The sequence below is a fragment of the Ptiloglossa arizonensis genome, chromosome 5, assembly GCF_051014685.1.
Source record: "Ptiloglossa arizonensis isolate GNS036 chromosome 5, iyPtiAriz1_principal, whole genome shotgun sequence".
Lineage (NCBI taxonomy): Eukaryota > Metazoa > Arthropoda > Insecta > Hymenoptera > Colletidae > Ptiloglossa > Ptiloglossa arizonensis.
The window spans coordinates 19,137,998-19,159,826 of record NC_135052.1 but is presented as its reverse complement, the minus strand read 5'-3'; the positions used below and the strand labels follow the sequence as shown (position 1 = coordinate 19,159,826).

At 39.8% G+C, this 21,829-nt stretch overlaps 1 protein-coding gene and 1 long non-coding RNA gene across 8 annotated transcripts in view; one reads left to right on the top strand and one right to left on the bottom strand.

Moving 5' to 3' along the window:
• Positions 1-21,829, bottom strand: part of LOC143147374 (uncharacterized) — a 59,628-nt gene that overhangs the window by 17,394 nt on the left and 20,405 nt on the right. The window lies entirely within an intron of this gene.
• On the top strand, positions 15,977-21,366 carry LOC143147378 (uncharacterized). Its single transcript, XR_012992250.1, has 5 exons — positions 15,977-18,190; positions 18,258-18,395; positions 18,463-18,600; positions 18,668-18,805; positions 20,441-21,366. It is a non-coding gene; the product is annotated as an uncharacterized LOC143147378 (long non-coding RNA).

The following is a 21,829-nucleotide window of genomic DNA, read 5'->3' as shown; positions in this document are numbered from 1 at the left end:
ACGATGTGCCTTTATCGCGCCAGAGTCGCGCACGATACGAATTAAACGATTCAATGGAACACGAATAAGTTGGATTGAATGCAACAACGATCTTAAGGGTGCCAGATGTCGATGTCAGTTTTAAGAACTGTGGCGTATTGGCGCGAAAGGATCGTCTGCCACCAGGTCAAGGGTTTGGTCGTTTTTCTTTTGGCTTTTTCTTTTCAGTCGAGTTCCAAGTCCAGAGTCAGAAAGACCACAGGACAGTGTTGACGTTCACATCAAGACGTATCACTGTATACGCATTTCTTCGAACTTTATATGCTTGTATGTACAATAACTGTACTACTAGATACGCGAGATCCCTGCATGTTGTAATAAACTGGATATTATAATCTGAACTTTACAACAGAATGGTAAAACGTAAAGGCAAGTCGTGTTTGCGTTGTTGTTAACACTGACTCGTGAGACGGTGATACGTTCGAAATGTTTCTCGCGGTTTTAATAAGAGGGTGTTATTTTGAATCGGATTTGACGATTGTTGTATCTGATCGGGTTCAAGGTGAGATTTGTCGAAGAGGTTTTATTAGTTTCAGTTTTTGAAATTTCGTGTGTTTTTAAATCGCACTGTATATGTATTTCCTGCGAAAGTATCAGAGGAAAGTCTTCGAAGAATGTTTCACGAAATGTTAGAAATAAAAAAAACATAAAAGAGTGGTCCAAGAAAGAGTACAAAGTCAAAGAGTGTAAACTATAGAATAAAGATGTTCTCTAAGACTCAAAGAATTGAAGAGTACCGAGTGATCGATGTTGAAAAATGAAAAATGATTGCAATGATTTTAAGGTATACATGTGTACACATTGTATAAATCGATTCTTTGAGTCGCACAGTGTACGAAAGTATTAAAATTTTTTCAAAAATGTAAGCACCTCGCGAAATACTCCGAACGAAAGAAAATTGCTCGGAAAATCCTCGAGTAAAAGATTTCTTTCTAAAAACGAAAACAATTGAAAATATCGAGCTAGAAATCTGAACCGATCGACTAAGACGATACAACGACGAAGTTTTATTCCATCTAAAGACGTGGAGCTTGATCGAGCGATTGAGAAACTAACTTAACGAAGCTAAGGAGTAGAACTGCTGGAAGGAGTGGGAAGATTAATTGCAAGAAATGAGTAATAATTCTGGTAGTAATTCGATAAGTTTTTCCAGCATCTTCATCTCCCACTTTTTGCTCAAGCTCGTGGAAAACCACTCAATGAAACGTTCGTTACGAAGTAACTTCTTTACTCGTAGATTGTCACGGGTCAATCACGTGAGAACAGTCTTTTCTGTTGAACGATTGTTGTGCAAGGTACGTCACGGTGAAACGATCCTCGAAACGAGTTTTCTTTATTTCAACGACAAAAGAGAATCGTGTATGCAGAACCGCTGCATTTCGGGCTTCGTTTATTGTTTCTTTTTTGTTTCACGTATCGTTTCGAAGCTGCCGGTACGAAAACAGACGTCATCGTCGCTGAATGAATTCTTATCTCGGAATTGGATAGAGAAACCGCGTTCAATATTTATATCGTTACGTTACCTGCAAAATGGCTCTCACGTGAACTGGAATTACTCGTCGACCGTGTGCCTCGAGGTGTTTCGACGTACTGAGACGAGCGTGTTTCGAGTGGACTGGTAAAGGGTCCTTTTGGTCATCGTTCAATCAGCGACAATTGTCAGTAACTCTCTAATCTAGTTAATCCTTGAGTGACCATTCGGTCGAGATGCTACTTGCAGGAATGTTTCCTCGAGTGTGACGCAGATCGTTTCAGGGAATGGATCCAATTAAGTGAAACGTGGATACGATGTGGCGAAACACACAGCAAATTGTGCTGTCGAATCGAGAGAAAGACTTGGAACGCTAAAATATTGGTACGAATATCGTAGAAAGATGTTCAATTCGTTTTAAGCACAAGAGTCTCGATAAGTGTTCATTGTCGATTCGAGTAACACGATTAGAGTCTGTTGATTAGGGTTCCAAAGACCCTAAAGTAGATATGAATATCGTAGGAAGATGTTCAATTCGTTTCGAGCACAAGAGTCTCGATAAGTGTTCATTGTCGATGCAAGTGACACGTTCAGAGTCTGTTGATTAGGGTTTCAAAGACTTGGAACACTAAAACATTGATATGAATATCTTTGGAAAATGTTCCATTCGTTTCAGGCACAAGAGTCTCGATAAGTGTTCATTGTCGATTCGAGTAACACGATTAGAGTCTGTTGATTAGGGTTCCAAAGACCCTAAAGTAGATATGAATATCGTAGGAAGATGTTCAATTCGTTTCGAGCACAAGAGTCTCGATAAGTGTTCATTGTCGATGCAAGTGGCACGTTCAGAGTCTGTTGATTAGGGTTCCAAAGACTTGGAACACTAAAATATTGATATGAATATCGTAGGAAAATGTTCCATTCGTTTCAAACCCAAGAGTCTCGATAAGTGTTCATCGTCGATTTGAGTAACACGATTAGAGTCTGTTGATTAGAGTTCCAAAGCCTTGGTTGCGATTACATTGTCGATGCGAGTAACACGATTAGAGTCTGTTGATTAGGGTTCCAAAGACCCTAAAATAGATATGAATATCGCAGGAAGATGTTCCAATCGTTTCAAGCACAAGAGTCCAAAGACTTGGAACCCTAAAGTAGATATGAATATCGTAGGAAGATGTTCAATTTGTTTCGAGCACAAGTAAGAGTCTCGACGAGTGTTCATTGTCGATGCAAGTGACACGATTAGAGTCTGTTGATGAAATAGATATGAATACCGTAGGAAGATGTTCAATTCGTTTCAAGCAGAAGTAAGAGTCTCGATGAACGTCCATTGTCGATGCGAGTGACACGTTCAGAGCCTGTTATCGATCGAGTGGGTTGGTGCAATTGGCATATGTGTCTAGGAAAGACCGCTAACTCGATTAGCTCGAGAGGGTAAAATGTTCAAGAGAATTCTTTCTTAAAGGAAAACTCGGTTCGAAGATCCACAAACTTTGGGCGATGAGTGTGTACACGTTGCGAAGAAGTGCGAACTAGTTAAGGGCGATCGAAGAGTGCAGTTAGGGTCGAGGAATCAAAGTGTACCGAACGGTCAGAGTCGAGGAGTCCAATGATACGGAGCAATTAAAGTTGAAGAATTAACGAAGATGGAACAGTCGAAGTTACGAGTTCACCGAGCCAAAGGTTACGGAATGCTTGACTTTACAAAATCGAAAGTACGAAAGAGTCGAAGTTATCGAATCAAAGTGTATAAAGTACACGAGGTTACTGAACATCCGAACAATTGGTGTTACACATTGAAGGAATACGGTAGAGTTAGAGTTACAGAGTCAAACGGTAGAGAAGAGTGAAATCTGTAGAATCAAATAATAGAGAGGAGTGAAATCTGTAGAATCAAATAATAGAAAGGAGTGAAATCTGTAGAATCAAATAATAGAGAGGAGTGAAATCTGTAGAATCAAATAATAGAGAGGAGTGAAATCTGTAGAATCAAATAATAGAGAGGAGTGAAATCTGTAGAATCAAATAATAGAGAGGAGTGAAATCTGTAGAATCAAATAATAGAGAGGAGTGAAACCTGTAGAATCAAATAATAGAGAGGGGTGAAATCTACAGAGTCAAACAATACAGAGGAGTGAAATCTACAGAGTCAAACAGTACAGAAGAGTGAAATTTACAGAGTCAAACAGTACAGAAGAGTAAAATCTGTAGAGTCAAACAGTACAGAGGAGTGAAATCTGTAGAGTCAAACAGTAGAGAAGAGTAAAATCTACAGAGTCAAACAATACAAAGAAGTAAAATCTAGAGGGTCAAACAATACAGAAGAGTGAAATCTACAGAGTCAAACAGTGCAGAAGAGTGAAATCTACAGAGTCAAACAGTGCAGAAGAGTGAAATTTACAGAGTCAGACAGTACAGAAGAGTGAAATCTGAAGAGTCAAACACTAGAGGAGTAAAATGTACAGAGTCAAACAATACAGAGAAGTAAAATCTAGAGAGTCAAACAGTACAGAAGAGTGAAATCTACAGAGTCAAGCAATACAGAAGAATGAAATCTACGCGATCAAACAGTACAGAATAGTTGGAGCTACAGTCTTGGAGCAAAGGATTACGGTAATATATGACGAATAATTATTGAACAAACATTAGAAATAAGGTGACAATAAAATTAAAGCACAGTACGCAAATATAAACTTGTCACGAGTGATAACGAAAAGGTTTGTATTTACGAGTAAAAGATGCAGTAACCGTGTGAATGATTATTGTCGTAAAGCAGCTGTGAAACGACGGGGCTGACGATAATAATAATAATTGACAACGAAGCAATCGTGGAAGCTTCAATGACGAGTTTAAACGTTTGTGGACAGAAACGCTTTAACCCAGTTTCGTACTTTCTAGCTCTCGAAAGAAAAATTATTTTCCACTGCATTTCCATTGGTCGTACAAACGTTTCGACGATTTACTGCACAACTTCCTACATATCTTATCGTAAGAATGCACGATGCAGAAATTCTGATCTCGTGACCGAGTTGTTTTCTGTTACATATAATAACAACGACGATTATTATTCTATCGATTGGTATTCAATAATATCTCGGTTGAATTTTTGGATACCGAATAGCTCTTTTTGTTTGCCACGGAAACGACGATGTTTCTACGAATACAATTTTATCGAATTGTTGTTGTAAATTATCGCGGATAAAAAGATATCTACGAGAGGAATAAACGAAGAATTTCAATTGCCAATCGATGTTATCTCGATGTGATTGAATGTCTAGTATAACAATTGGAAATAAAGTTAACGAATGTTGATATCTTTCCTACTGGAATAATATTTCTGTTATAAATTTCACCAAACAAACTTATTACATTCGTGTCTTCGAAGTGAACACATCTGTTGATTGTGTCTAAAAAAGAGATAAAAATCGTATTGAAACCAATGTTTATCTCCTTATCAGTGGTCGGTAAATCTTTGATAACAGATCGAGAATAGAAACTTGACATATTTCTTCGCCGCGCTTCCAAATTTGTTTTAAATTTTTTACGAGGCGAGACATCTCGAACACAAGCCAAAAATGTCTGAGGAAGAAATTAGAACGAATAGATAATTATTACGATTCGCGAATTACTCCTTTCAAGATCGATTCGAAAACTATCGATATCCGTACGAAACACTACGATGTTACGAAAAAAATGTTAAAATTCATAAACACGCAACAACACGTAGTTTCATTCAACGACGACTTACGAATCCCTCGAATTGTAAATATGTCTCTGCTTTAACCTTGATCAATCAATGACCTATTTCCAAACCACTGAAAATATCAATCACCTACATTTATTCACAAATGAATTTTCAATTCATAGTATCTTACTATCCTTACAATTAGAATTACGAATCACGAGAATTTCATCGGAATTAAAAATTTTGTTCAATTTATACTATAATTTATATCGCCCGCAATAAACCGTTGAAACACGGTGAGAATAATTGTAAAAGTTTGTTTCAAGGTAGCTCAAGGATAACGTACTTTCGCGGCAATATTATCGCCGTATTGTCAATGTTAACGATGACTTTTCGGGCGATAATGTACGACTGTATCGTACATTGCGTTTCAAAAGACACGCACAGAGACCAGCGATCGTTAAACGCAACAAAAATCAACACGGATGAGAAACTTCAATGAAATCGGTTGGCAAGAACGAACGACACACCCGTGATCGGGTGAAGGTACTTCTAAATTACGTTACGCGGCGTTTCGTCGCGAAACTTCATCGTAAAGGGTCGTGAAAAAGTGGTGGCGGAAAATGTTGATCGCCGAAGGCCAAGCATCAAAATCTAGATTACGCAGAACTCACGGTACGTTGCATGAGGCACGTAAACCACGCGCCGGGAGAAAGAGTTCGGAGATATAACGCAAGGTCGATCGCGTGCTCGAAGGACCGATGAAAATCATCGATAAAAATAGAACGTGAGGAAAAAGTCCGTCCAGCGGGTGGAAAAACGTGAAAACGTTATTGTTCCGAGCGAATCGAAACGTTTTTCGGTTGTCGAGTGTCGAAGTCGAGTGCGGTTATCGAACGAGCGTGGTTACGTTTCCGTTTGCGACGCAAACGGAATTGCAGTTTTAATTGTGCACGAACGATCCGGTAGCGATTGAACGAAATTATGTAACACGGAATATTTCCAACGACGCGGTAAAATTATCGGTGATAGTCGTGTGGAATTCATCAGCGCGTGCAACGTCAGCTGAAAAGACCATAAGTGAGGTTATAGCTGCTCGGACGGTATAGTTCTTCGTGTGAATTTATCAAACGGTTCGATATCCACAGAGACGATTTCGTCTATCGTAGATTTCCTGTTCTGTTCGCGATTTATTTTTAATTTGCATCTTAATCGGGCTTTAAGCACGTGCATAATGACGCAACGCGCGTTATCGCGACTTTTCGAGACCGTGTTTTGACCGGAGGTGAAACAGAGTATGTGCCACATGATTCGACGTAACGTAATCGACGGTATATCTTACACGGAGTATAAATAATTTGATTAATACGACCGCTGCGTAGGACTTTTTTAAAGCGCGATGATGTTGACTTTGAAAGTTGAGCACGGAACTTTTCGTAGTTTGAAGAACGATAAGTTCGAACTTCCGAGGTAGAGTTAGGTTTGGTTAGGATTTTTAGGGTACGCTGTCGAAGCGTTCGGAATCGTAAACGCGATCTTAATTTATTGGAATTTCATCGAGAACGATTTCATCGATTAACCGTTTCTGAAGGAACACGTATACGAATAATAAATCGAATGATGGATACTGATTCTTCGGAATAATGTCTTTTTTTATTCAACGAAAAAGATAATTATGTATAGATTGTAAATAGACGAAGAATCGTAACTCGATAAATGCAGGTTCTTCGCGTGGACACGAACACGAGTATTACAACTATTTCTAAATGATAATCTTCTCCCCCCTCCCACCCCTCCTTTCATCCTCGAAAAGAGCGATTTCTAATCACGAGTGGGTAGTATTTAATCTTTCAATTAGTAAACGAAAAACAAAATTACCTACACGGAAGATAAAGTATCGTGGCAAAGTATCTCCGAAATGTACACTTATCAAGTTCTCGACACTAATTATAAACATAGACATCGTAGACATTACTCCTCGGTGATAATTTTTTGGTCACCGAAAGGGGAGACTTATTTACGAACAAACGTTGTAGTAACATTACAGAAATTCAATCTCATTTTAGTCTCGTTTACGCAAACAATAACAACACCGCGATCAATTTTCCAAATTATAATTTTTTCCGCGTTTCTATTTCCATCGCGGAAAAAAAACCAGCAAGAACTTGTTTCGCGAACGGATGCAAAAAAATATGGAATTTCGATGTTCCGTTTATCAAGTTCTCGCCAGTGACGACCAATATCGAGAATCAATTTCAAAATTCCTCGTGTGCTTTTTCCGTCGCGAATGCGAAAAAACTAAGAATTTGTGTCAACTAGTGTGTAAACAATCGTAAAATTTTCGAGCCGTTCCTGACGAGAGTCGCGGTTTCGAATTCAAGGTTCAAAATCCTGGAGACACTCACTTATCAGGTTCCGGAAGGTGTCCGTGAATATTCGTATCATGGTGAAAAATCGGCAAGTAGCTCCCTCTCGGTCCTCCCTCGCACCGAATTCGTCTGTGGCCGGGCGCTATCAGCTGCTACACGCCACCATAACGCGTTCCTGCACGACACTTGCGGTTAAACGCGCAGCTCCTGCTTGCTTCACGAACTATGCTACCGTAGTATCAGTGGGCCCGCGTTCAAACGACTCGCGGAGTCTCTCCCCAAAGCCTCTCCTCTCTCCCGTCTCTCCCGTTCCTCGTATTCCTTCCCTCGTTTCACACGGTCCGTCCGTCCATCCTTCTCGGACGTGAAAAATATGCCGCGCGATCGCAAAGTAACACCGTTGTTCTCGCTTTTCGTTATTCCGCGAGTGATCGTTCGATGTTCCAGCTACTTCCAACCTGTCGTTTTACTCACGGTCTAGGTAAACCGGAAACAGGTACCGTACAACAACGAACGGTCTGGGTCTACGGTCGATATCGAATATCGATTCGTTTGAATCACGATCGCTCGTGATCGAATATTTCGTTGTTATTCTCGCACACTTCGGGAACAACGTACGATCGGATCGGGACACTCGAAAACACACGATCGTTTAAAGAGAGACCTACCAGAGTTGTTCGATCGCGAGCGAGATTCTAGTTTCCAGGAAATGGAAGTGCGAAGCTGTCGCCGTTTGGACGATAAATTCGAGTGGCTCGGATGGAAATTGTGACTTGGATTACGATCGATCCTCTTGCAACAGGATCCCCCGGAAGTTTAAAGAGAACACATACGACGACGTCACTGTCGCAAAGGAAACTCGTTACTCGTCATGGTTCGATAAGTGGCTCTAGAAGACGCGCAGAGCGGAGGAGACAAACTGAGCGAAATCGCCGTTGTCTCATCAGCTTTATTATCGACCGCGGTGCTCTTTGACCCTGGCAAAACACGAGCGAAAAAAAAGGGCGCGTTAAAAACGAAAAGAGTCGGTAAGAAATTCCGTTATCTCTTATCGCTCGTATTCGCTCAGTGCATCTCTCTGTACCGAGCTCCCCACCATTACTCGTTTCGAATGGCATTTGCGCGCGCGGATTACTCGATAGCATCTCCTCCGATATCGTTACAAATTGGCTATAAAATTTCTCCAAGCAATGTATCTTTCCTTTTTTCTTTTTTTTATTCAGTTGAAAATCTTTTGTTTGCACACGTTTCGGGTGGCTTGTTTAAACCTCTTAAATTCCGACGCACGGAGCGCACGATTTATCGTTGCTCTGATCTAATTTGCACGATACACCGTGTCTCCGAAATAGTGTGTACTTTGAACTTGAACCGTGTGTTTTGAATTAATTATCTCTTAACTATCTTCCAAGTGTATCTTGGAAATTCAATTTTTGGCGAATGCTTTAAATCCAGATCTTACATTTGTCTCGTAAACAGTCTTGGTAACTTTACAGAGTCGTAAATAACTTGGAAATAAGGAGGTTCGATGATTTTGAGCGTCTTTTATTCTTTAACTGAGCAGGAATTTTGGTTTCACTGGGATAGGAAAGTTGCAAAACTCCCACGAGGTGTCCGTTAGTAACTAACCTAAAATGTTAAGTGAAAATTTCACACGAATTTCCTTACGGTATTTTAAGGTTTGCTAAAACCCCTCTGTGTTGAATAAGGCTGTCGAGTGAACAACAAAATACCGGGAAAGCATCTTATCATTATCTCTAGTATTTCCCTGAAAAAAACAGGTCGTAACACTTTGGGTATATCGTCCTGTATAATTACGTGGAACGGCATGGGACATTTTAGGTTAGAGAGTAACAGGTTTTTCCTAGGCGTTCGACTGCTGTAAAGAAACCAACCTGTTTGCTCTATTTACGGCAATCAGGGTGTCTGGTAGACTCTACTATACCTTAAGTATCTTTAAAACTCTAGCCTTATAATTTAGTAGACCACAAACCACCGAGAAAAGTGTGTTTCAATACTTCATCGCTATGAAAGAAATTTTTGTACAGACAGAGGGGATGTTGATTTAAAATAGAAAATAAAAATCGTTAAAAAATTCTAACGGAACACGAGCGCGTCGTAAAAATCGATAAATGTGTGACACAACCTACCAACATGACAGGCGATCGTGCAGGGCATTACAGACAACGAAGACGACCCTGAGTTAACGACGCCACATGGCCTATCCTTATCCCCTCTTTCTTTGGTGTATACGTTCGATGTTCTTTGTACGAGAAGTGGTTTCAAGAACGGCTCCTTCCAGCGAAAGAAATCCGATTAAACTCGTACGAAATGCATTCTCCGTTTCGTGATATCGCGCGAATTGACAAGCCCTTTACCATCATCTGTCAAACTACCGTTCCCGATCGAATTTCTCGGGACAACGGTCGCAACGTCCCTACTTCACAGACGGAACAACCGTGTCTGACTGTCGTTATATTTTACTTCAGTTTTCGCACGATGATAATTTTAAAAACGTTTTCGTGGAACACGCATTCACCGCGCTCGAAGTCGACCTTGTTGCGCGATAAATACGTTGCGTCAACGAGGTATGTACGTCTGCACGAAGAATTTAAAGAGAAAGACCGGGGAACAAAGACGGAGACAAAGAAGAGGCAAAAAGGAGAGATGCGCACGTTTTCCTTCGATTTACGGTACAGTTATCTCTCTGAATACCTTTTGTACACTGCGTACTTTGTATCGTTTTTCTTTTTTTTCCATTTTTTGCAACAACACGATACATAATACGCTCGCACGACGTAGCGACAATTCTCTCTCGTAAGAAAATTTGTAATACCTGCTCGATGATGTTTTCGTCGGTCTGACCGAAGCTCAGTCCTTATTTGCTTTTTTCTCTGTCCAAGTTTTTCTCTTCGGTCACGTGTTCTTCCCTGAATTTCGCATCTAATTCCGTCGATAAGTTCCACTCGCTCTTTGTTGTCCGTTTCGAGCGGATAGAGGTTACGGTTAGTTTTGTTTATAAACTGAAAGCATGGAACGCGCTCACGGTGTAGTAAAACGCATCTACGGTGGACACACCTCTCTTTCAACTATTTCGGTGCTCCCCGTGCAATTCAAAGACCGATATTCGAATCGGACTCCGTCCAAGCTTCATTTATTCTCGACTCTTTGGCTTAGCTCGAGCGATCATTTTCAAAAATACGCCCTTAAAAATATCGTCTCCCTCGAACCAGTTTTGCGTCCAATTGAATCCGATTTAACTTCAAACGGTCACGAATCAACGGATCATCGCTCTCTTAAAAACTCGCCTTTAGCTCGTCGGCGTCCAATCAACGGGTCGCTTCTATTTCGATACCCACGCAGTTCGACCGATACACGCGTCTGTTCGAAAATATTTATCGAATCGAGCCAATCATACTTTTCAACAAACGAGTTTCAGCGATCGTTTCGAGCCACGGTGTCAACGGTCTGTGCGAAGTCTGTTCGAATCTGGCAATTTTTATGGCCGACGACACTTCGATCGGATCAAATTCGTGCCCTCGACGAGACTTCTCTCGACAGCAGGCTGACCAACTCCATTGAACCAAAACGGAACTCGAGCAGCCCGGACCGCATTCAGAGTTCTTCGAACAGTTCTCTCGTTCCTTTGACACCGAGACTTCGACGCTTTTATCGCCAAGAACAAAGATCACGGTCCTCGTTCTCGGAACGGTACATTATCCCACCCAAGGCGTGTTCCTCTACGCACCAGGCGAGCCAACTCGATATCGAACCGTAGCCAGTGTGCTTCGTTGGCTTATTCCATAGAGTTTCCTTGGAGTCGCGCGGCACACTCCGTTGTACAGAAACTCGACGTGCTGGCGGCCAAGTTCGTTTCCCTCCGAACCAGAAATCCGGTACGTCTGTTCCTCTTCTCCTCACGATATCGCGCGTGCGTCGTGGAGCGTAATCGCGAGGCGTGCGTACGTGAACGTGAAAGACGGTGACACGAGCTCTCCATTGATAAAAAGCTGAGGCGATAAGACGGCAACAGTCGTGTGGTCCCACTATCAGAAACGCCGACGACGACTGGAGGAACCTTCCCTACCTCGGTCGCCGGCGACCAACGCTCGGGAAACCTCCGTGGTGAGGGCAGAGTGAGAGAGACAGAGGACAGATCGCTAGTGGTGGGGGAATAAACAGGGGCAATGCGCACCCCACCAGGCGTCCACGTACTCCCACGCGAGTACCCTCCAGGTGAAAACAAGCTGTTCTCTTTCGATCCGATGAGCATTTCTCCGCTGCGTGACGTTCATTCTATTCTTTCTCATTCTTTTTCGGTGGGAATGATAGCGTGATTACGCATACTTGAGATATTTAATATCGTTTTATCTATCTTTCGGCTCGTTCTCTTTTGAAGATTTCGAAAACAAAATATTCTTCTTCATCGGTTTCTCTTACACTTTTGTATTACTTTGTATTTTCATTTTATATATCGAACAGGACCACGGCGTAAACGGTGGACCATGTCGGAAGGTTTTAGAAATGTATTAAACTCTTCGGTTGATTCATTGGCTTTCAATTGTTATATTTTTTGAAAAATCAGTTATTTTTACGAATTTAAAGGAGGTACGAATTTACGGTGAATCTTTTTTAACACGTTGACCGTTTTGTTTATTCAATTGGATACGCGTGTATGTGTGTCGGTTCAGGTTGCCGCGTGTATCTATTTGAAAACACAAACACATTTCTCACTTCCCAGCGGCGGTGGGTAGTATTTTACTCGAATAATGGAACGAATAGAAACGCTGTAAAGCGATTTATTCTCAATGTCTCGTTCATTGAACTGTTATTCGAACAAGCTTTTATTTGTTGAACGGGATTTGATTCCAAAATTGAAATTGTAATTTTCATTGAACAAATAACGTATCAAATATGTATCTTTCGTTCGTTATTTGAAATTTTTATCTAAATACAAATTTTGTATTTTCATTGCCTACTATTTGTATATAAAAAAACTGCATATAAAAACATTGCATTGTTTTTTTATATAGTGCAACATATCGTGAAACCATTTTGTTTAATTCACAAAAGACCAGATTTATATTTTATACTTTTGTCGGCGCTAAATTGGATCGTGTTACAATTTACAAGAAAATAAATACAATGGTTTTTATTATTCCCTTCATGGACCTTCAAAGAGGATGCAGCGCAGGGCCTACGGAATATTTGAAACGGCCCTGAGGACGTGTTATAATACATTCTTTTTTTCTATTGTTAACTCTGCTTTAGTCCTTGGTTTCTTTTAGGTTCATCATCGACGGTACGCAAGTCTTCCACATGGTTTCGTAAAGTACATAATTGTACAGTTTCGTAAAGGTACTTTTTGGTCCACTTTCTGTGGCTGGGTAAAATGAAGCATTTCTAGTACGGCTGTTTTCAATGCTCGTTCTTTTTTCTTTGACCTACCTGACCCAGAATAATTTCCATCTACTTACCGAGTATGAAATTTTCCAGAAATCGTACCAACCCGTTACAATTTATACGCTTTTCTTTTTTTTTTTTATTTTTCATATTTCTTTTACAACACTCTAAACCGTTTCGCGTACACGTCGTGTTATTTTCGACTTGTTAACGAACCGGTCGATGAAAATATTTTCCGCCACGCTACTGTCAAACAATTGCCGCCTTGTGTATATAACTCGTTGTTTCAACAACACAAGCCGCTCAGTGTCTCGAGACAAATTATCATTTCCCAACCATAAAGAGTGTTCCTTGTTTCTACGAAGCGATACGAGTCCAAAGGTCGTACAACTTTAATTTTTTTTTAACAATATTTCTTCCTTTCCGTTATTCGGAAAATCATTTCGTTTTCCAAAATGGAGAATGCACAATTTAATAAAATGTTTATACGCTCTAAAAAAACCATATTTCATTTTCACCAAAAAAAAAAATGATTTTCCAAACAACCCAATATTGTCTACGTTACGTGCAAAAAGTTAAAACTACATCTCGACTTTTACAATCCTCTCCACATAGAAGCTACCCGGTGCAATAAATATTTTAACGATCGTAGTCAAGGACATTTTTGATTTTTTCGATCGTTAATCGAATGTCACGGTGGCACGGTTCCGCGCCAACGAAATTAAACCGGAGCGTTAATTTTCGTGGAAAAAGTACACGGACACAGGTTCGTTGGTTTCTCATCGTTCGAACGCACATTTTCAAAGTCGTATCTCGAACGCAGCAGCTGTTCGAACATGTGCAACCGTAACGTTGTTTTATTCTGTCGACTCTAAAATTATCTCTCGGGGCGGAAGGGGGTGAACGTGGCGGCGGTGGTGGGGGGTGACTGTACGGGATGATCGTTCCCTCCAATGCGAACCCTCCTCCCACCCCTCGCGCGTCCCCCTCCCCTCTCAGCCGTAGGACGTAAACGAGCTGCCTCGTTCCTTTCTCCCACGTTTCTCGTTCGCAAACCGCGCACTCTAGCCCGAAACTGCACGTCCTCTGAATTATGCATTCATTCGGAATGCATGCAAATGTAATGTGTGTCAGCGTTGCCGCAAGCTCGCGCAGCTGTTACGCGGGAAAATTAGAAAGGTCGCTCGTTCTCGGTGCAAACGGTGGAAAATCGGGGCGCCGTTTGCGTTTACAAAGAACGCGGGATTTTCAATCGCGTTTCGAAACGTCGCGCCGATTTTCGAACGCCTCGCGAAATGGAAAACAACGATTCGTCAGATTCTCTTTCTCTCTTTCTCTCTCATTCATTCACTCGTTCAGTGACTTGCTCTTGTGTATATACATACGCACAATGTACAATTTTGTAGTTAAAAATTCATTTTTTTTACTGAAAAAAAGGCAATTAATGCAACGAAATTTATTTTTCGTGTCATTTATATTAATTTCGGAAATTGAAATGTTCGAATAAATTTTTGATACTGATCAGTAGAAATTTTACTTTAAATGTTTACCACTGTATGATAACTAAAAATTTAACTAGAGGATACAAAGAATTGGAGTATATTTTTGCTTCAAATGATATATCGAATATTGAATAAAAGTTGAATTTCTTCGTTTTCACTTATTGGAAATATACTGTAAGCTCAAATTTTCCACATTTTATAGAATCTTTTAATATACAAAATGCCTTGAATAAATACATCACGTGGTCCACACGTTTTCCCCAACGGTTAATATTTTCAAAACTGTTAACAACGGACGATTCTTTAACGAAAATTAACGACTTCGTACATTATCTTTAAATTTCGTGCTAAATTGCACGAGATGAGATTAAATACACTTTGTTCTTTCATATTTCCAAGTATATTACTCGCGAGGTTCCACTGGAAGAAAATTGACAAGATCTGATGAATCTCGAGAGTTGTCGCACCGCGGAAGAGAAACAATCGTCGTCGATTGTCCATTCGGTACAATTTATCATCGAGAAACGTTCTCGTAAGAAGGTAAATGTACACACCGTCGATCGACTCACCCGGTATGCATCGAAAACATTAATCACGCGCTTGGTAGCCATTCTCTCGTACCGTTTTCTTCCGTCTCGAGATTAATTTATCAATGGTTCGTAAAAACTTGCCACGCCGTGGGTCTACGCAAAATTCGATAAAAGTCTCGTGGAAACCTTCTTCCAACATGTAATACATCATTTCATCGAATATTTACCTATCATCTGGAACAACACACATTGAACCACATTCGTTAAATTTTATTACAAATATAACAAATGGATGCAGTAAAGGTAGTACTCGCGATAAGTTGATGGACTGAGAGTTAAGGTAGTTTTTCTAAACCTTCTTTCAACATGTAATACATAATTTTCTAAACCTTCTTCTAACATGTAATACATAATTTTCTAAACCTTCTTCCAACATGTAATACATAATTTCATCGAATATTTTATTACAAAATTCTCCAAAAATTCTTCCCATTATATCGTATAAAAAGTTACGAATTATTCGCATTCGATTTAAAATGGTTTCCACTTCGAGAACGATCCAACACGACACTGTGTGCACGAGTTCCGGTTTACGGTGATTAGGTTTTGATAGCGAGTTACTTATCATCTAGAACAACACATATTGAACTACACCAATTAAATTTTACTACAAAATTCTCCCAAAATCGTTCCCATTATATCGTATAAAAAGTTATCGTTAAACGTATTATTCGTATTCGATTTAAAATGGTTTCCAGTTCGAGAACGATCCAACGCAACACTGCGTGCACGAGTTCCGGTCTACAGTGATTAGGTATTGATAACAAGTTACCTATCGTCTAGAACAACACATATTGAACTACACCAATTAAATTTTACTACAAAATTCTCCCAAAATCGTTCCCATTATATCGTATAAAAAGTTATCGTTAAACGTATTATTCGTATTCGATTTAAAATGGTTTCCAGTTCGAGAACGATCCAACGCGACACGTCCACGTGCACGAGTCTGGGTCTACGTTGATTAGGTTTTGATAGCGAGTTCTTCGCAGGAAGGAAAGGCAATGATCGGCGTAGCAGGTGGCCTCGCTTTTCTTGCGTTCGGTGAAAGCCGAAGAGAAAACTTTGGGATATTTTCGCGGCGGAACTCCTCCAGCGTTCACCGACGATTATTAGTGAGATGAATAGAGGAGCTCACAAAGAACGGAAACACGTCCTCGCCAATCTTCTTTGTTCGCGGCGTGAAAAGCCGCGGAAGATTCACCGGTGGCGGGCAATTTTTTCCGTGCCCGCCAACTTTTCATTTGGGCCACAGTCTGTTCCCTGTGCTCCCTTTCAACGTTCTTGGCGAATTGTTCGGGACTGTATCGCGAGGAAATCGGTCGATTTTAGCGTGGAAGCGGTCGAACCGATCACGCTTGCGCGAAACCACCGATAATGGAAACTTTCGGTGTAGGTAGCCATTGAGACACTCGTGCAACAACGTTCGATGCTTTCGATAAACCTGTGCAACTAGAATTTCTTCCGACGAGAATACACAGTGTTTCGAAATTAATTCATCGAACTGCGTCAATCTATCTATTAATGGATACGAAAAATGTTACGAACATGGATTGAAAAATTCTAGACGAGAAGATGAAATTCAAGTTTGCAACTGTATCGGACTGGTAGCGATAAGGACGAATGTTATTTGAAACGAAGCATCGATAAATGTCGTATTGGGTGTTTTCGACGAACGTGATTAGCAAGCATTAATTGGAGCAAAAGATCGGATGAATATCGACTTCTGTTTATGACGTAATGTACTCGTGAGTTTGTTACTATTTCCTTTGTGCACGATATTTTTATCGGTTTTTCACCGAGCATTTTTACGATTTACGATTTATACAACGTTTGTTCTTTTCATTTTCCGCTCGTTATCGATCGATTTATTTAGGAACATTTTCGGAGACTTTGTGTAGAAATTATATTAAAAATTTCCTTTGAGAAATTTCGTATCGTTAGTTCCCTGCAACGAAAAAGCTACGAATGTAAAGGATTAATCTGGTCGTACCGTATATCGTTAAAAATAATTGGAGGATCCTGTGACAAGTGAACACGGTTGCAACTTGTTCTGCAGTTCGTGTTCCATAATTTCCACTTCTGTTCTACGTCCTACAGCGGTACCGAATTTTTGTTTTTTCGTCTCATTGAGCCAGAATTAATAACTCTTTTAAATTCGCGGAAAAAATCGTTTAAATTTTTCTCCGCGTATAAAGTAATCTCGAAAAAGTGTCACAAAAAGTTGGAAACATAAGTCCAGGTATCAACGACAAGAAGTACAAACGTAAATCGATATTAATGTGTATATTCGTGTCATCCTTTCAATATATGGGTACTCTAATAAAGATAAACTGAAACAATTACGTAACGATGAACAAATCAGTACCTGTGCCGATAAATACAAGAAGCGATAATATTATTACAATGTCGATCGATCTAAGAAACCACGATAAATCTAATATATTAGATTCTTCGACTACTTCAATAATTATCGTATAATAAATATTACGTATTTAACGCTATTAACGACGCATTGAATCTTTACTCAACAGCTCCAATTATTCGGAGCAGTCCGATTCATACGAAAGGTGTTTGTACAAGTTCGATTAACTTTTTTTCGCGCCAGGTAAGGATATCTAAATCACAATAATTCACAAATCAGTTAAGACGTGATCTCTCACACCCTCGAGGTAATCGCGAACGAAGCGATCGATGAAACGAGCGAGGAAAAAAAGTTGGTTAAGACACTTGTCCGAACTTCAACCTCGTCCTGTCAGCGCGGCAGAAAGATGAATTAATATCATAATAACCTGAAAGCATCGCGTTTCGCGACAGTTGGAAGGAAGAAGAGAGACGTCAAGTGGCATTAATTAATTCAGCCTCGCTGACCCCGTGTCGATCACTCGCGATTGAGTTATGCAAGAACACGCGCGCTTTATCGATGGGAAAAATGAGAACCGCGAGCAACGAAGAAAAATTGCTGATAAGCCCTGAACGATGGATGATTTATTGCGTCCACACGCGCTGCATATCCGGGTTCGTCTTCCAGAAGCACTAACATGAACGGATGCACCAGAAGTTAACGATTAAATAACACATCACGCGATGCCCTCAATGAGGACTTGAGATAAGTTGATGGAATGAAAATTAAGGTAGTTTTTCTAAACCTTCTTGCAATATGGAATACATCATTTCATCGAATATTTATCTATCATCTAGAACAATACATATTGAAATATATCTGCTAAATTTTATCATAAATATAATAAATGGATGCAGTAAAAGTAGAGATTAAACAACACATGACGCGATGTTTTCATTGAGGACTTGCCATAAGTTGATGGACCGAGAGTTAAGGTAGTTTTTCTAAACCTTCTTGTAATATGAGATACATAATTTTATCGAATATTTATCTATCATCTAGAACAACACATATGGAACTACATTCGTTAATTTTTATTACAAATATAATAAATGGACGCAGTTAAAGTAAGGATTAAACAACACATGACGCGACGCCCTCATTGAGGACTTGCCATAAGTTGATGGACTGAGAATTAAGGTAGTTTTTCTAAATCTTCTTGCAATATGGAATACATAATTTCATCGAATATTTATCTATCATCTAGAACAAGACATATTGAAATATATCTGCTAAATTTTATTACAAATATAATAAACAGATGTACCAAAAATAACGATTAAACAACACATGGCGCGACGCCATCATTGAGGACTTGCCATAAGTTGATGGACTGAGAATTAAGGTAGTTTTCTAAACCTTCTTCCAACATGTAATACATAATTTCATCGAATATTTACCTACCATCTCGAACAACACATATTGAACTACACGTGCTAAATTTTCTTACAAAATTATCCCAAAATCGTTCCCTCCATATCGTACAAAAAGTTACGTATTATTCGCATCGGAATCGTGTCGTCAGAACCGGTCAGAAACGTTATCAAACGAGTAAATTTTCCTCCACATTCCACAATGCGAAGAATCGAAAAACCAAAGAAAAAAGTAGTAGATAGAACTCAATAGTTTTTCAATTTCGGACAATTCGGTGATTAGATACCCCCACTCCGTCAGCCCGGTTAGTAATGGCTCCACGTGATTGATCACAACTCGCGCACGAATCAAGATATTTGAACGAAATCCAATATATTCGTACTTCGAACACGCGTACATCATTGAATCCAAACGTTCAACGAAATCCCTTGTAACCCTGTTCTTAAACGAATTTCCAAAAGTAAATTTTCAAAAACCGGTTCACTGTTCGTTTCGTCGCGAAACCTTTCAATTCACCGAGACTCACGTGTGTATATAAACCCAGTACTATTCGTACTGTTCACACTGTTGTACTTCGTAGAACAATTACGAAATATAATTCACGTTGATCGAATTACCTGCTGGTGGTTATCGAAGAGCTGTGCACAGGTAAGTTTCGCTTCTCCACGGGGACGTACGTTTCGTGAATATTAACGCGGTCCACGGTATCACACGATTATCTAATCGACAACCGGCGCGTAACAATTTCGATAAAGTATCGACGGTGAGGAGAGTTGTAACGGCCGTTCGATAAAATTCGTCTCTGCGCGGCGAGTTTACTTCCACAAGGAAATTTTTCGTCCCGGACACGTGGCGTCGGGAAGGCTCGCGTCGTTATGTGCGCGACGCTGCTGCCGATGTATGGTGCCTTCACGAATAGTTCACAGCCCCGAGATTCTTTCCCTCCGTCTTTTTCTTTCATCCTGTTCCCCACCTCTGACGTCCTAACGGCCCCCCTACGACGCCCCGCCATTCGTCGCGACATCCCCACCATCGGTTTTCCCCTTACGAAGCCGATGGGCAGCCATGGGTTCCCGGAAGCCCCGTGAGGGACGTAACGATAAGTTCGGGCACCTCGAGCACCATAAATCTTCGACGTATTGTAGATACGAGGTCACTTCGTTCTTTGCTCGAACTTCTCGGTTCGAAAAACTCTACGATCACGTGACGTTCGAATCTGATAGGTTGCCTCGATAAGTTTCGTCGTTCGATAAGAAATAGGGAGATGTTGGGTTGGTCGTTTTATTTTTCGAAAGATGGTGCTACCGTTTGACGAATATGTGGGAAGTTTAGCGTAGATCTGTCGACTCGTATTATAGTTGTGTATTATAGTTATGTATTATAGTTGTTCAAGGTTTAAGTGTCATGGTATTTTTTTTTTTGTAATGGAGAAAACGACAAAACTTATCGAACAAGCTAGTATTACATTTTCGAGGCCCCTATATTTATTTATTTACTTATTTATTCATTTATATGTTTGTTTGTTTATTTTATTTATTTATTGAACTGATAGGGACCCTTTGGTACAGAAAATATTTACAAATAATTAAACTTCCTTTGAATTTAGAAGCTGAAGTGTTTTCTGAAGTGTTCGTGTGAAACTAAGAAATTTAGAAGGATGCAATAATTATTTACAATACTTGTGACACGGTTTGTACCAATTAAATTGGTCCAGAGAGAGAAGTGAACCAATCGGTTCACTTTTTACGAATTACACGGAAGAAGAAGATGATTTCTCTCTCAAAATATTGGCTCCGTTAAGAGATAAAGTGAAATTTTAAATAAACGAACAATTTTCTATGGGTTGTTCGAGAAAAATTATTTTTTCACGTCGAACGGAGAAAATGTTACTCGTAGAAATCGCTATACAGAGTTTTAATCGTTTATTGATCGAAAAAAATTCTGCTTCTACGCTGTCCGAGTTGGTGGCTTTTTTATCGGTGCTTTTACACAATTTTGTGATATATTTTCCAGTGTTGATACAGCGTAGAGTAATAATTTCCAAATGGACAATATACGTTTTATAAAATAAGAAATTTTACTTTTATGTACAAAAAAGCGAAGAGAGCGTCTATCTGAAAAAAAGGTCTTTGGTCGAAGTACTTGAGAACTCAAAACGAAGAATAAAATTAACGAAAATTAAACGAGAATGTTTTAATAATATTTACTTCTTGGGGGGGGTTGTACTTTTATTCGAACATCGACAAAGTTTGAGAACCACTGGCGACGGAGGAATGTAATTTTGGCGACGTTTCACGTTTCTACAGAGATTATTTACACGTACAGTGTAAAAAACACCAAAAAGTGAATGCCTCTGTGCAGAAGACTCGTCAAGTTTTTTTTTCTAATTAATTATTCTCTCGCGTTCTAATTTTCATACAAATATACAATCTATTACATCGACTCTGTAGTACGAAGTATGTAATTTAGAGTGAAAAAAATGCAACATTGTTAAAAGAATGTCACAACGTGTTCCAAAATGGAGAATATACAATTTAGTAAAATGTTTACACACTCTGAAAAAATTGTGTTTCATTTTCACCAAAAAAGAAAAAAAAAACGACTTTTCGAACAACCTAATAGTTTTCACTGCCTTCGAAATGGTTAAAAATCAAACTCGGTTCGATTTTGACACCAAAGTTGTTCAAAATCGTTATGGCTACGCAACGTGCACTTCTTACCGTGCCAAATGTCGTGACATTCACTGCCACGGCAATAAAAACCGTGACTTAATGTCACGTGAACACGCACCTTTAGAGTAACGGTACAAGGGGTATGTTACGCAATACCGACGACCATGACAAGCCATATTTTCCGTTTCGTAGCAGGCAGATAAAAATGGTACAGGAAAATACGAACCGGTGTGACGTCTATTTTTCTGTAAACTCGTTTTCCTCGTAAACGCAACGTGCAATTGCACATTTTGCTCAACCTCACACTACGTTGTCAGAGGAAT